At 44.0% G+C, this 16837-nt stretch overlaps 1 protein-coding gene across 1 annotated transcript in view; it reads left to right on the forward strand.

Annotated features, from left to right (window-relative positions):
- Positions 1-3575: 3575 nt before the first annotated feature.
- Positions 3576-16837, forward strand: part of LHFPL2 (LHFPL tetraspan subfamily member 2) — a 229490-nt gene continuing 216228 nt past the window's right edge. The window contains exon 1 of the mRNA XM_058440772.1: positions 3576-3631. The gene's annotated coding sequence lies outside the window, so the exon portion shown is untranslated. The remainder of the gene's footprint in view (positions 3632-16837) is intronic.

Genomic DNA, 16837 nt, shown 5'->3' on the forward strand with positions numbered 1-16837 from the left:
AGTAATAACACTCATTTCTCTGAAGTCCTCAGTTATATATAAAAAATTATCTGTGTGATCTATCATCAAAAATAATTTTTGGGCCAGGCACCGTGGCTCACACCTGTGATCCTAGCACTTTGGGAGGCTGTGGCAGATGGACCCTGAGCTCAGGAGTTTGAGACCACCCTGGGCAACATGGTGAAACCCCATCTCTACTAAAATACAAAAAATTAGCTGGGTGTGGTGGTGCACGCCTGTAGTCTCAGCTACTTGGGAGGCTGAAGCACAAGAATCACTTGAGCCAGGGAGGTGGAGGTTGCAGTGAGCCAAAATCTTGCCACTGAACTCCAGCTTGAGCTACAGAGCCAGACTCTGTCTCAAAAAAACCCAACAACAACAACAACAACAATAATAATAATTTATGGCCAAGCACAATGGCTCATGCTTGTAATCCCAGCACTTTGGGAGGCCGAGGCAGGAGGATCACTTGAACTCAGGAGTTTGAGACCAGCCTGGGCAACGTGGTCAAGCCCCATCTCTACTAAAAAATACAAAAATTAGCTGGGCATGGCAGCTGAGGTGGGAAAATCACTTGAGCCTGGGAGGTTGAGGCTGCAGTGAGCCGATTATGTCGCTGTACTCCAGCCTGGGTGACAGAGCGAAACATTGTCTCAAAATAATAATTTTAGTGTTCTACCAGCTGATAATTCAATAGGTCCTCTTTTAATTTTATTGAAAACAAAAGCTTACAAACTACTTTTGCAAGAATCTGATCTGCAAAAAGATGTATTTCCCAATCTTTAACGTTGTTCACTTTCTCAGGATCAATGCCAACTTTTTGAAATGTGCCATCCAAAATAGAAAGAGGCTATTCTTTGTATGATGAGATGAAAATAAATCTCCAAAGTAATCTTAAAGCAAAATAACAAACAAATGTTGAATTGTTTGAATTGTTTCTTTATTTGGCTTCCCAAAAGTCTTCCTGGCCTGGAGCAATGCATCAGCATAAAATGCAGGACAGGTGAGAGGTACTCTTGTCTTCTGTCAAGTGAGAGAAGGAAGGCTGAAAAGGAGAAAGAACCAGCAAGGTGCTTTCCCAGACAAATGAGTTTTATAGACATTCTGTATCTAGAAGCCAATTCCTTTAACCTCCTAGCCCATGTGTATACACCCTGGGGAAAAATCTTCCTGAATCCTCAGGACTGTATGTGAGACAGGAGAGTTCCCTGGCCCTCCTTGCAGGAAGTGTGACAGGGGTGTGGCTTTCTGTTCAACTTCCATGAGCTCAAACCCCTTGCAGGAGGGGGAGCATGCAGACAGGCAGATGCAGGAACCAGGGCGAGCACTTTTGGGCTCCGGCCCCACAGCAGCATCTAGAGGTGGGTGTCTGTGACTCCCAAAGCGCAAGTGGGTGCGTGTTATCATGCGCTCTTTTAACCTTGCTGTCCACAAATGGCTTAAGTGTTAGACAGCTCAGTGGACCCTCTTGGCACCCAGGCCCTAGTCTGTCATCCACGAAGAATCAGGTCGCACATGGACTTGAAGAGTGAATGCAGGGATTTTATTGAATGGTGGAGGTAGCTCTCAGTGGGATGGATGGGGACCTAAAAGGGGGATGGAGTGGGAAGATGATCTTCCCCTGGAGTTTGGCTGTTCAGTGTCTGATCTGTTCTGTGATCATCCCTAGCCAAACTCCTCTCAGCATTCAGATGCTCCTTCTCTTCTCTCTTTCTCTGCCATGCATTCTGCTGTTTGTCTGCTCATCTTCCCCCAGAGCCTGGGGTTCAGGGTTTATATGGGTACAAGATAGGGGCATGGCAGGCCAATAGGCAACTTTTGGGGCATGAAAACAGGAATGCCTATTCTCATTTAGGGCTGCGGGTTTTCAGGCTTGAGGTGGGGCTTTGCCAGGGAACTGCTCTCTTCCTAGTAGTTCCCTGTCTGCATGACATACACCTCAGACTGACGATCCAGCCCTAATATCTAAAAGTCCAGTGTTAAGTAAAAGCAGAAACAATTGATAGAAATTTATTTTTTAAGTAAATCTGATTTATTTGTTTCTGATTAGATAATATATTCACCTGGCATAAAGTTAAGAGGTACTAAAAGCACACAGTGAAACTCTGCCCTCCCATTCTGATCTCTTAGTCTTCTGTTCTCTTCCCCAGGCAATGGATATAGAAAGTTCATTGTGTAACTGCGAAGATAATCTATGCATATTCATGCAATTATGGACAAATATTTTTTTCTTTCTTCTCTTTTGCAATTGCGACCGTGCTACACACACTGCCTTGCAGCTTACTTTTTTGTTGTTTTGCATTAAAATTGGAGATTTATTTTTATATAAACACACAAAGAATAGCCTCATTTTCTTTTAAATGGCACAATAATCTGTTGAATGAATAATTTGCTAAAACGGGCCCATATTTAGGTTGTTTCCAATAATCTCTATTGAAATAGTGCTGTGATGGCCGGGCGCGGTGGCTCACGCTTGTAATCCCAGCACTTTGGGAGGCCGAGGCAGGCGGATCACGAGGTCAGGAGATCGAGACCACGATGAAACCCCGTCTCTACTAAAAATATAAAAAATTAGCTGGGCATGGTGACGGGCGCCTGTAGTCCCAGCTACTCGGAGAGGCTGAGGCAGAAGAATGGCGTGAACCCAGGAGGCGGAGCTTGCAGTGAGTCAAGATTGCGCCACTGCACTCCAGCCTGGGCAACAGAGAGAGACTCCATCTCAAAAAAAAAAAAAAAAAAAAAGAAATAGTGCTGTGATAAATAATACTGTACATATGTCACTTTGCATTTGTGTGAGTATATTTGTTAAGAAAATTCTTTCTTTTTTAAAAAATATTTTATAGAGATGGGGTTTCTCCATGTTGACAAGGCTGGTCTTGAACTCCTGACCTCAAGCGATCCAACTGCCTTGGCCTCCCAAAGTGCTGGGACTACAGACATGAATCACCATGCCCAGCCCAAGAAAATTCTAAAAGTGGAATGTCTGGGGAAAGGGCTTATGTATGTGTTATTTTGATTAGATGTTAATAAATCACTAATCTTCAAGGAGGATGTAGCACTTTACCAGCAGCAAGTGTTATATGGGTATGTGCATTAGTTACCTATTGCTGCCTAACACATCACCCCAAAACTTAGTGACAAACAACAATCATTGTTTCTCATCGCTCACGGTTTCCAGATGCAAGGACGGCTTGGCTGGGCTATTCTGGTTTGGGGTCTCACAGGAGGTTGCTTTTCAGATGGATAATTTTGAAGATTTCCTCACATATCTGGTACAGGACTTACACCTCTGGTGCACAAGCCAAAACTCTCGGTGACGGAATCACTGGGACCACTCAGGTATCTCTTTCTATTTCTATTTCTTTGTGGTCTCTCCACATGGTTTCTTCAACTTGGTGACGTCAGGGTAGCCAAACATCTTACATGGGGGCCCAGGTCTCCAAAGAGTACCTGGGAGACAGAAAGAGTGCCAGGTGGAAGCTAGATCCTTTTTATGGTCTAGTCTTAGAAGCATGTCCAGGGCTAGGGGAAGAGAAGAAAGATGCCTGGGGCAAGTGACTGAAGGAGGCATCCTTATAAAAAGCCATGCTTGGATGTCACATAGTATCCCTTCCGTGATCCATCCAGTGGGGTGAGTTAACAAGCCCACTCAGGTGTAAGGAGAGGGGACACAAAGGGAGGGAACTCCATCTTGGTGGGAATAGCGTCAGTCACATTGTTATAAAGAGCAAATTGGATATATGCTCAAGGTCTTTTCGCCTTTCCAATCTGATGAGTTAAACATGGCATTTTGTTTGTTTTTGAAAACAAACTTCTTTTTGAAATATAATTGAATTGTACTTTCAAATCATATTATACATATCAAAATCTAAGAACGAGGTGAACATCTTTTCAGTGTTTGCTTCCTCTTTAGCAAATTGTCTCCATAGCCTTTGCCCATTTTTCTATTGGTTTTTAGATCTTTCTCTGTAAGAAGAGTGTATGGGTGGGCGTGTGTATGTGTGTGTACAGAGAGAGGAAGAGAGAAAGGAAATTAGTCTTTTGTTTGTGATGTGAGCTATAAACATTTTTTCCCATTTATTACCTACCATTTACTTTGCTTATGGTTTTTCCATGCCAAAAAATTTTTTGTGTGTAGTTAAATTTCTCTTTTCTTTTAGTCTTCTGGATTTTTTGTCATACTTGAAAAGCCCTCTCTCACTCTGAAATTATAAAATTTTCCCCATGTTTTCTTCCACTCTGTGTGTGCATGTGTGCACACATGAACACATGCATGTATATGTATGTGTTCGTTTTTTTACATCTTTACCTTTGCTGTATTCAGTATTAATTTTACTCTAAGGTATGAGGTAGGGGTGCAAATATCCTTTTTCTTGATGGCTATCTAGTTGATTTGAAATGTTGCCTTTATTATATAAATTACTGAAGTCAACGTTTGTAATTCCATTTCATTCATGTATGTGGGTCTTTATGTGATAGTGCTACAATATTTTAAGAATTTTAGCTGTGAGATGTATTGTCTGGTAGGGCAACTTCCGTTTATTCATTTTTATAATTTTGTTAACTATTCTTTCTATTTTTTTAATGAAAACCATTTATTAAGTTAATTGCATGGTGGTATTACTGGTCATGAAATGTGATTAGGATGAGTGTGCTCACCGGGTGTTTCAGATTTTTCTGAACATAAAAAAAGGGAAATGAAACAGCCAGGGGTGAGCGCCTGTAATCCCAGCACTTTGGGAGGCGGAGGCGGGCGGATCATTTGAGGTCAGGAGTTCAAGACCAGCCTGGCCAACATGGTGAAACCCTGTGTCTACTAAAGATACAACAACAACAACAAAAAAATTAGCCAGGCGTGATGGTGCAAGCCTATAATCCCAGCTACTCAGGAGGCTGAGGCAGGAGAATCGTTTGAACCTTGGAGGTGGAGGTTGCAGTGAGCCAAAATAATACCATTGCACTCCAGCCTGGGTGACAGGGCGAGACTCCATCTCAATTTCACTCAAACTGCAGAAACTCTGGACCTTGACCGGCCATGATGATACTTGAAAGAAAAATTAAATTGGTGGAATTAAGAGGAAATATGATTATTTTCCTATATTAATAATTTAGATTTAATGCCAAATCTCCCAAGATAACAGAACCTTTCTTTAATTATTAGAAATCACATATAACTTCCATTTGTTCATCTGTAGTACTATTTCTATATAATTTATGTTTTCCTAAAAGCATGGGAAAGGAGTATGAATGGGGTTCACTCATTAGAAGTTTTATTCACCAATATTGTGTTAGATTTTTCCCTATTTTTCAACAAACAAGTTATTTTGGTGAGCAGCTCTTAGAGCCACATTCTTGTTACTTTTCCACTGACGTCTCAAGATTGTAAACACTCACATTTCTATGTTCTGACTAATGTACACCAATATTAAAGCACAGGCCTTGGCTCCTGTTGAAACTTTCCTACCGAAGAGATCAAAGGCATGTTGCTATTGTTCCCTCCCATTCTCCTGGGATGCTAGAAGATCCTGCAGAGTGTCTCGAAGGACAAGCTTTTAAACTGCCTCGAATTCGCAGAGGTTTTACTATTATTCATTAATAAAGGGCCTCAGGATTTCAGTATTTCTATCAAGTGGAAATCCAAAGCTCAAAAGTTCAAGTAAAGCTTGAATAAAAGGCAAATGGAAACTGAAAATCTAAAGACCCCGTAGTGGGTTGACTTAGGTTCTCAAGAAGATATGCCCAATACCTGTGAATATGACCTTATTTGGAAATAGGGTCTTTGCAGATATTACTAAGATAAGGTTCTCGAGATGAGATCATTCTGCATTTAGAGTGGGCTCTAAATCCAATGACTGGTGTCCTTGTAAAATAAAGGAGTGGGAGATTTGGCACTCAGAGACACACAGGAGGCAGAGATTGCAGTGGGTGTCAGCAACCCGAGGAACAGTAAAGCTGGCCAGGCAGGCAGCCTCCACAAGCCAGGGAAGAGGCTTGGAAGATGCTGTCCTTCGGACCCTCCAGAAGGGACCCACCTTGCTGACACTGTGTGCATTTTAGACTTCTTGCTGTAGGAATACATTTCTATTGCTTTAAGCTACCCAGTTTGCAGTAATTTGCTATGGAAGCCCCAGGAAGCTAATACAGGCCCTTTTACCCATCCAGGCTTTTGTCTTCAGAGTCCAGCAAAATTGTGAAGTAGAAGAAACACTTCTCCAGCATCTCCCCCTGCAGTCCCCTCTATTATCTCTCCCCTGTCTTACTGCCCACTCTGTCGCCCCTCAGCCAGATTTCTCCTTCCTGAATTTCCTCTCCTCCAAGTGCCAAAATGTTCTTCTCCTTCCTTCAAATTTCCCACTGTACCAGGGTCTCCGCTACCAATCAGCTTACAACAGCTTACGGACATGTTCACAGCAGGGTGGAGACTAATCCTGTGGTGGGGGCTGGACCTCTCAGGAATATTCTTATTTTCAGAACAGTTGGAAAGGAATTCTCTCTACTGGGGGAATCTCTGGAATTGGCATGTGGTCAGAGGGACGCCTCTCTCAAGCCTCCCTGTCTCCTTCCCCTCACCTCCTCCTCAGGGACCCTGGTTTCTGTGGCTTTGTTAGAGAAAAAGTCCCCACCATCTCTACAGGCCCAGCACCCTACAGTGAGTGGGGCCCAGCTGGCCAAGGCAGATGGGCCTAGAGGTTAAGGCTAGTGGGGAGCTGTGGAGAAACTGCTTTGAAGGAAGAGAGATTTTCTGGGATGGCCATATGTAGACAGGACTGGCTACATAATTGTAGGGCCAAGTGCACTGAAAATACAGGGCCAATTGTTCAAAATTCTTAAGAATTTCAAGATGGCAACAGCAGGTATACACCCCAAAGAAAGGAAATCAGTGTATCAAAGAGATATCTGCACTCCTATGTTTACTGTAGTAGCGTTCACAATAGCCAAGGTTTGGAAGCAACCTAAGTGTCCATCAACAGATGAATGGATAAAGAAAATGTGGCATATATACACAATGGAGTACTATTCAGCCATAAAAAAGAATGAGATCCTGTCATTTGCAACAGTGTGGATGGAACTGGAAGTCATTACGTTAAGTGAAATAAGCCAGGCACACAAAGACAAACTTTGCATGCTCTCACTCATTTGTGGGGGCTAAAGACCAAAATAATTGAACTCATGGAGATAGAGAATAGAATGACGGTTACCAGAAGCTGAGGAGGGTAGTGGGTAGGGGAGGGAAAGGGGGGAAGGTTAATGGTGCATAAATATAGTTAAATAGAATGAATAAGATCTAGTATTTCATAGCACGACACGGTGACTGTAGTCAACAATAGTTTATAGTACATTTAAAAATAACTGAAAGAGTATAATTGGAATGTTCATAACGTAAGGAAATGATAAATGCTTGAGGTGATGGATACCCCATTTACCCTGTTGTAATTATTATGCATTGTATGTCTGTATCAAAATATCTCACATACCCCATAAATATATATAACTACTATGTACCCATAAAAATTGAAAATTAAAAAAGGATGGCAACAGCAGAGGATTAAACCACCGGCAGGACCATTCTAACCATGGGGCCTGTGCTGCCACGAAGGCTGCGTACCTAGAAGCCAGCCCTGAGTGGGGTCCCCTAAAGCCTTCAATCTGAACTGAGGGGAGTATTACCTGGGAGGTCAGTGGGGGTCCATTTGTGGACTCGAGCTCATTTCAGAAATCAGTGTGGCATAGCAAGAAGCTGCCATCATCAAAGCTGTGGGCTCAGCTTGGCAAGGGGGACCTCCAGGGAGGCCATGTACAATTTGTCTGGATGAGTTTGTATAGGTAACCAAAACAAAAAAATTTAAAACCCAGGAAAATGGTCAGGTATTTAAAATGTTTCCACCAGTGGGGTTCCTGGTAGCTGGGAGAGCTCTTCTTTATGAACCATAAAGTCACCTTGTCTCTGCAGGCCCAGGAACTAACTAACTTTGCATAAGAGAAGGGATGAGGTAGTCGGGATGGGGAGTTTGGGATGAAGGGAAAGGTTAGAATGTTGATGAAAAGGGAGCTTGCAGAAGACGGAGGTGGGGGAGATGGAGGGTGGGGGGTGGGGAGAGATATGTCTAGGGGCCTTTTCTTTTTTTTTTCTTTTCTTTTTTTGGTACGGAGTCTTGCTCTGTCACCAGGCTGGAGTACAGTGGCACAATCTCGGCTCACTGCAACCTCCACCTCTCGGGTTCAAGCGATACTCCTGCCTCAGCCTCCTGAGTAGCTGGGACTACAGGCACCCACCACCACACCCAGCTAATTTTTGTATTTTTAGTAGAGACGGGGTTCCACCATGTTGGCCAGGATAGTCTTGATCTCTTGACCTTGCCATCCACCCACCTCAGCCTCCCAAAGTGCTGAGATTACAGGCGTGCGCCATCGCACCTGGCCTCTAGAGGGCTTTTCTAAGGGAGGTTCTGTGTGATGTGAACAGGGAGGCCTGTGGACCTCCCTCCCCACACTCCCAGCCTGCCCTACTACCTCCTCCATCTCTGCCCTGGCACATTTTCCATTAAAAAAGTTTTTTTCAGAAATCTTTACGGAGTAAGCTTCCTTTAGGGGAACAAAGAAAAATATTTAGTCCATGGTGAGATAAGAGAATTGTGGGGTGATGGGGTGAGGGTTAGTATATCATAACCTTGTTAAAATGAAGGTTACACCCCTGCAGAGCTCACTGGAATGAGGCAGGTAGTTTATGTAGCCTCAGAAAAATCACAAGACTTGCTTTATATTTTCATTTAGTCCCTTCACTTGGAAAAATCATGAAGGGAAAAAGGAAGGCTAGTAGGCACAGCCTGGTTGGAGGTGACTTCAGTCACTGGGGACAGAGGAGGGTATATGAGACCGATGGCAGTTTAGTTCTGGGGGTGAGGTGGGAAGTTGGGGAAGTAGAATTAAAGCCACAGACTCCTGCCTGGCTACCTGGCTGACAGCAGATAAGGCCCTGAGAGTATGCAGGCTAAAGCCATGCCACTTACACTCCTCTTGCCTGTCTAGCTTTGGGCTTTTATCACAACCAGATTCAAAATTACTGCCCTATTCCATTCCCTCTGGATCCTGGATACTTTGATGATAGGCATAACTTTATTGCTAGACAATAAACACTCACATTAATGACATTTTACATTTAGAAAGTGCTATCTCTATGTCACTGTAGTTGGTAGGTTGCGAGGGTGTATGGTTGTGGTCAAATTCACCTGTGGTTGAGTGGGCTGAGGCCAAACTGTGTGTCATGGCAGCTGGCAATATGGGGAAGGGAAACTGGGCATCTTTTGTTTACCGAGCACACAGAAGCTTTTCTTTGTTCTGAGTACAGCTTCTGCAGATGAAATGCCTCAAGATACAATGTGTTCCCCTTAAAAGCCCAGAGAAAATGTCCGTTGATACTGTCCGGTTTCTATAAGCCACACTGGTACAAAAGACAAGGGAGCGCTGTGGCTGATGTTTGTCATTCTTGTGCAGGATGGGGAGAGGCATTTTCCATTACGTGGTTCACCACTGAGACCTATCGCCACCCTTTCACACTCTTTCAGAGTGCAACCTTTGCTGGCCTCAGCTCTGGGGAGATTCCCAGGCAAAGTCCACTGGCCCATGACAAAGCAAAAAGCATTCACTTCTAGCCGGTGGTTTCAACTTCAGTCCTCAGGTGTACAATCAATTCAAGCATATCATCTTCTAAAGCAATGGCTTCAAATCTACCCTATGTGAGATAGTCTCTGCTATGGAACAGCTACTCATACTCATTAAAGCAGCCAAAAATATTAACATTATAGAGTCCTAAAATGGCATTTTGTAGAGGGTTTTTTGTTTTTTTTTTTTTTTTTGATGGAGTCTCACTCTGTCACCCAGGTTGGAGTGCAGGGGCACAATCTCGGCTCGCTGCAACCTGCGCCTCCCAGGTTCAAGCAATTCTCCTGCCTCAGCCTCCTGAGTAGCTGGGATTACAGGAGCCCACCACCACACTCAGCTAATTTTTTTATATTTTTGGTAGAGACGGGGTTTCGCCATGTTGGCTAGGCTGCTGTCGAACTCCTGACCTCAAGTGATCCACCTGCCTCAGCCTCCCAAAGTGCTGGGATTACAGGTGTGAGCCATCACACCCGGCCAAGTTTGTTTTTGTTTTTATTTTCTTTTTTGAGATGGAGTCTTGCTCTGTCACCCAGGCTGGAGTGCAGCGGTGTGATCTTGGCTCACTGCAACCTCCACCTCCCAGGTTCGAGTGATTCTCCTGCCTCAGTCTCCCGAGTAGCTGGAACTACAGGTGTGCACCACCACACCTGGCTAATTTTTGTATTTTTAGTAGAGACGGGGTTTCACCATGTTAGCCAGGCTGGTCTTGAACTCCTAACCTCAGGTGATCCACCCACCTCAGCCTCTCAAAGTGCTGGGATTACAGGCATGAGCCACCGTGCCTGAGGGGAGTTTTGTTTTTGTTTTTGTTTTTGTTTTTTTAAATCGTCAATTCCTTCTGCCACAAAAATATAGCAAGACTTGATTTTAGGTATCTATATTGTAAGTTAGGGTTATGTGATCCCTGAAAAGGGTATTTTCCAGTTTGAAGTAATCCTGTGTCTTCTCCATCCTTGTTTTTTTGAGATGGAGTCTCGCTCTGTCGCCCCGGCTGGAGTGCAGTGGCACGATCTTGGCTCGCTGCAAGCTCCGCCTCCCAGGTTCACGCCATTCTCCTGCCTCAGCCTCCCGAGTAGCTGGGACTACAGGCGCCCACCACCACACCCGGCTAATTTTTTGTATTTTTAGTAGAGACGGGGTTTCACCGAATTAGCCAGGATGGTCTCGATCTCCTGACCTCGTGATCTGCCCACCTTGGCCTCCCAAAGTGCTGGGATTACAAGTGTGAGCCACTGCGCCCAACCTCTATCCTTTAACACTTATCTCCCCGTTCCAGACCACCACTCCCCTCACTCCCCACCAAGAGAAAGCCTGCAGGAGGCCAGTGGTCTCATTCCATTGTTTAAAGGGCTGAGTGAAATCATCCACTGGGGATTCCATCCATCAAATCAAATGTTATGGATTTGGTTTGTTTGGTAGATGAAAGAGCCTAAATTGGCTGTCTCCCAGTTCATTCTACATACCACTGTGTGAAAGCTAAGACCAAGGGCCCTCCCAAGAAACAACAGAAAATGGATAATTCTGTGAAATAAGAAGCCAGCAGTTCTCAGCACTTCCCACCAGGCCCTGGTCAAAGTCCAGCATGTCTGCTGGTCCATAGTCTCTAAAAGTGGAGAGCAAAGGAGCAGCCACCGCAGCCAGGTTGGTTCATTCATTCATTGCAACAAACATTTACTGAGTGCCTACAATGTGCCAGGCCCCGTTCTGGGCCCTGTGGCTACAGCCATGATCAAGATCGTTGATGTGGAGGCAGAATGTTAATGACACCATTGGCCAGGCACGGTAGCTCACATCTGTAATCCCGGCACTTTGGGAGGCCAAGGTGGGTGGATCACATGAGGTCAGGAGTTCAAGACCAGCCTGGCCAACATGGTGAAACCCCTTCTCTACTAAAAATACAAAAATTAGCTGGGCAAGGTGGCGCACACCTGTAGTGCTAGCTACTTGGGAGGCTGAAGCAGGAGTATCACCTGAACCCGGGAGGCAGAGGTTGCAATGAGCCAAAATTGTACCATTGCACTGTAGCCTGGGTGACAGAGCAAGACTCCGTCTCAAAAAAAAGAAAAAAGAATGTTCAGGACACCCATAAGTCATGCCATGTAGATACAGAGTCAACCCTGGAAATACGTACGGTCACAGAACCTTCTGACAAGGACACTGTCACTGACTCTCTGCTTTCCATGCTCCATCCCACAACCATCCCCACAAGTGAATATCGCCAAGGGCAGAGAATTCTCTGCTTCTGAAGTAAGCTATTCTATTTTCTACCTGTCCTAGTTTTGTCCCCTAGAGCTTCAGAGAACCTCTGTGCCCCTTCTGCTCCATGATCACCCTTCCAATATTAGAATGCAGCTGCCATGTTTCTATTATCCTTCTTCACAAAGAATACTGGGGACCAGGGCATGGGAGGATGGTCCAGATTGAGTCCAAGCTAAAGTTCATAGCCAGGTGCGGTGGCTCATGCCTGTAATCCCAGCACTTTGGGAGGCCAACGCAGACAGATCACCTGAGGTCAGGAGTTCGAGACCAAGACCAGCCTGGTCAAGATGGTGAAACCCTGTCTCTACTAAAAATACAAAAAATTAGCCAGGTGTGACGGCACATGCCTATAATCCCAGCTACTTGGGAGGCTGAGGCACGAGAATTGCTTGAACCTGGGAAGTGGAGGCTGCAGTGAACCAAGATCATGCCACTGTACTCCAGCCTGGGTGACAGAGCAAGACTCTGTCTTAAAATAAATACATACATACATACATACATACATACATACATACAAAATAAAGTTCAGAAATGCCTGGGCTTTTCTGGAAACTGCTGGGGCAGGCCCACGAGAAGTTAGAATTAGAGCCTGAGCATCCTGTAAGGAATGAACTTATCCAGAGAGAAGATGACAACTGGGGTGACCACCTTGACCCACGTACCAAGCCTTGATCATCAGAGAAAGGGACAAACCTGAGCAGAACTCAGGGCACAAAACAGATTTTTAAAATGCATGTATATACAGGACAAAAGTGAAACAAAATGTTAATTCTTTTTCTGGAAGGTGAGGTTATGAGTGATTTTAATGTTTTCTTGTATTTTTAACATTTTCTACAATTAATATATAAAACATAAATTGACTAAAACTTTGTTTTTTGAGACAGTGTCTCATTCTGTTGCCCCAGGGTGGAGTGCTGTGGCATGACCATAGCTCACTGTAGCCTCGAGTTCTTGGGCTCAAGATCATGGGCAATCCTCCCACCCAGCCTCCCAAAGTGTTGGAATTATAGGCATGAGCCACTACACCTGGCCTAAAACTATTTTTTCTTCTTCTTATTTTTTTTTTTGAGATGGAGTTTTGCCCTTTTTGCCCAGGCTGGAGTGCAATGGCGTGATCTCAGCTCACTGCAACCTCTGCCTCCCGGGTTCAAGTGATTCTCCTGCCTCAGCCTCCTGAGTAGCTGGAATTACAGGCATGTGCCATCATGCCCGGCTAATTTTGTATTTTTAGTAGAGATGGAGTTTCACCATGTCGACCCGGCTGGTCTCAAACTCCTGACCTCCGGTGATCCACTCATCTTGGGCTCCCAAAGTGTTGGGATTTACAGGTGTGAGCCACTGTGCCTGGCCTAAAACTTTATTTTTAAGAAACCATTTAGAAATTGTTTTTCTACAGTGATTTACTTATCTGCTCTATTTTACTGAAGAACAAAGGTCCTTTAGTTTACATAATAAACAACATTCAGAAAAATGCTGTTTGCAAATATGTATTATGACACTGCTCACCATGTTGTTTCCTTGGAATTAGCCATTCCCCCTCCTCTAAGTGTATGAAAAAAACAAAAACAAAACAAAACAAAACACCTGGTGCCTGGCCCACAAAGATACTTTAAAATGGCTTAATCATGTTCTTTAAATAAGCAAGCAGCAAATCCTTATTAGCATCTGTATGGTTTGAAGAAAATGAAAGTCACCACCAATAGAAATTCATTTCCACTAAAGGATTACAAAGGGTCTTGCAAAGAAGGCCTGAGACTAAGAGCATTAGGACAAAATTTCTGGAGAAGTTAAACACTGCTTCTCAACACACAATCACATTCCATTAAAACTGCTTTGCAGATGTTTGAGAGATTTGCAAAACTGATAAAGACATCCACACATGTCAAAACTACCATCTAGAGAACTTAGATTATAGTTATAGGACTTAGGGAAATAATAACTCTGAATTTTATTTTGTGACCAGTGATTATTTAATGCATAAAATAAGATTTCTTATTCTTAAATGTTTTTTTCTTTTTTTTTTTTTTTTTTTTTTGAGACAGCGTCTTGCTCTGTCACCAGGGCTGGAGTGCAGTGGTGCAATCTCAGCTTACTGCAACCTCTGCCTCCTGGGTTCAAGTGACTCTCCTGCCTCAGCCTCCTGAGTAGCTGGGACTACAGGCATCTGCCACCACACCTGGCTAATTTTTGTATTTTTAGTAGAGACTGGGTTTCAGCATGTTGGCCAGGCTGGTCTTGAACTCCTGACCTCAGGTCATCCACCCACCTTGACCTCCCAACGTTCTGGAATTACAGACGTGAGCCACCGTGTCCGGCCTAGATTTCTGATTCTTAAAACAAGCATCTTAATGTTTTCAAAACTACAACTTCTGCTTTTCTTAACCCTGTTGGCTGCGTGGTCTTCAAAGTTTGTTTCTAATGTGATGGAGAACTTATAAACATACTGTTTTCTATCTCATTGCATGGTTTAAAGTTATGGGATGAAAATGTTCACACTAAACCTATTTTAAATCTGGCCCACTTGAGACACGTGTTTCCAGATGGGCCCTGGGATGAGATGGGGTCTCCTTGGAGACGGAAGGCACTGAAGAGTCCCACAAAACAGGGTTAGGAATATACCTGACTCACTGGCAGTGACAGCCTTTGGTCTGGAGAGTGCTCTTTGATACAAATGAAAGAAATATTTCAAAACCAAAGTAAGAAGGGGAGGATTGGAAGGATTTAATTTATTGCCCAGGATTTGTGATTTTATAATTTAGGTTTTTTTTTTTCTTCCCCAAACTCTAATTTAGTCTTTTATTTATTTTTATTTTTATTTTTTGAGACCGAGTTTTGCTTTTGTTGCCCAGGCTGGAGTGCAATGACGTGATCTTGGCTCACCGCAAACTCCGCCTTCCAGATTCAAGTGATTCTCCTGCCTCAGCCTCCCGAGTAGCTGGGATTACAAGCATGAGCCACCATGCCCAGCTAATTTTGTATTTTTAGTATAGACGGGGTTTCTCCATGTTGGTCAGGCTGGTCTTGAACTCCTGACCTCAGACGAACCGCCCGCCTCAGCCTCGCAAAGTGCTGGGATTACAGGCATGAACCACCATGCCCAGCCCTAATTTAGTTTTTTGTTTTGTTTTGTTTTGTTTTTTTTAAGAGACGGAGTCTAGCTATGTTGCCAGGCTGGAGTGCAGTGGTGCAATCTTGGCTCACTACAACCTCTGCCTCCTGGGTTCAAGTGATACTCCTGCCTCAGCCTCCTAAGTAGCTGGGATTACAGGCATGCACCACTGTGCCCAGCTAATTTTTGTATTTTTAGTAGAGATGGGGTTTCACCATGTTGGCCAGGATGGTCTCGATCTCCTGACCTTGTGATCTGCCCACCTCAGCCTCCCAAAGTGCTGGGATTACAGGCGTGAGCCACCGCACCCGGCCAGTTTAGTCTTTTATGATGACTCTTTTACAGTTCTTGCAGAAACAACTGATTTCAAAGTGACACGTTAACCAGATGCAGTGGCTCATGCCTGTAATCTCAGCACTTGAGAAGCTGAGGTGGGGGGACTATTTGAGCCTAGGAGTTTGAGACAAGCCTGGCAATGCAGGGAGACCCTGTATCTACAAAAAACAAAGCCAAAAACTAGACAGGCATGGAGGCATTTGCCTGTGTCTCAGCTATACAGGAGGCTGGGGCAGGAGGATCCTTTGAGCCCAGTAGATCAAAGCTGCAGTGAGCCATGTTCACACCACTGCACTTCAGCTAGGGTGACAGAGCAAGACCCTGTCTCAAAAAAAAAAAGACACATAGCAGTGACTCTCTTGTTCCTAGAAGGAAGTATACACTGGGGATCCCTCTCACCTCTAGAAGGAAGATAACTTTAGGGAAAACAAAACTTGGAAAGATTGACTCTTTTGGCTTTATGATAAAATATTTGGGACCCTATGAAAGTAACTTTAAGTGGGAACCCATGTTACAGCCCCTAGCTTGTGACCTAATACTTAACACAAATATTCATTTAAAGTCAACACTGTACTTTTAGACATAATTTCTTCTGTGTGGTTTGGGGTGTTCTTACTAGCAGCATAGTTTACTGTTGAAAAACTCGGACCGTGGCACCAGATTAGCTGGGTTCAAATCTGAGCCTCACCACTTACTAGTTGCATGTCTTGAGCAAGTTGCTCAACCTCTCTGTGCTGTGTTTTTCCACATCTGTAAAGAGGAAATGATAATCATAGCTACCTTATGCAATTAGTGTTGGGATTAAAACAGTTAATATACATAAACCATTGAGAATAGTCTTGAGTCAGGGTTCGGGGTTTGGAAAGAAAAGAGAATATTGTTTATGGTAAATGCCTTATAAGAATTTTACCCTGTGTGGGCCGGGTGCGGTGGCTCACGCTTGTAATCCCAGCACTTTGGGAGGCCGAGGCGGGCGGATCACGAGGTCAGGAGATCGAGACCACGGTGAAACCCCGTCTCTACTAAAAATACAAAAAAACTAGCTGGGCGTGGTGGCGGGTGCCTGTAGTCCCAGCTACTCGGAGAGGCTGAGGCAGGAGAATGGCGTGAACCCGGGAGGCGGAGCTTGCAGTGAGCCGAGATTGCGCCACTGCACTCCAGCCTGGGTGACAGAGCGAGACTCCGTCTCAAAAAAAAAAAAAGAATTCTACCCTGTGTTATCTTTTTGGAATTAGCCCTCTCTCTCTCCAAAATGTATGAACAAATAAGAGTAACCACTGTTGTTGTAGCTATTTTTATTGTGACCTAAAAATGTGAATATTCTTCCCAAGGTCTCTAATGTATTATCAGATAAAAAATCTGGCATTAGAATGGAACTCCCTATTTCAAAATCAGGAAGGTATTTTTTCTATATGAGCATTATTTTTTCTTTTTTTGTGGTTAATTTTCAACTGTGACAGATGTGACATTTTA

Source organism: Hylobates moloch, unplaced genomic scaffold (genome assembly GCF_009828535.3).
Source record: "Hylobates moloch isolate HMO894 unplaced genomic scaffold, HMol_V3 SCAFFOLD_6, whole genome shotgun sequence".
Classification (NCBI taxonomy): Eukaryota; Metazoa; Chordata; class Mammalia; order Primates; family Hylobatidae; genus Hylobates; species Hylobates moloch.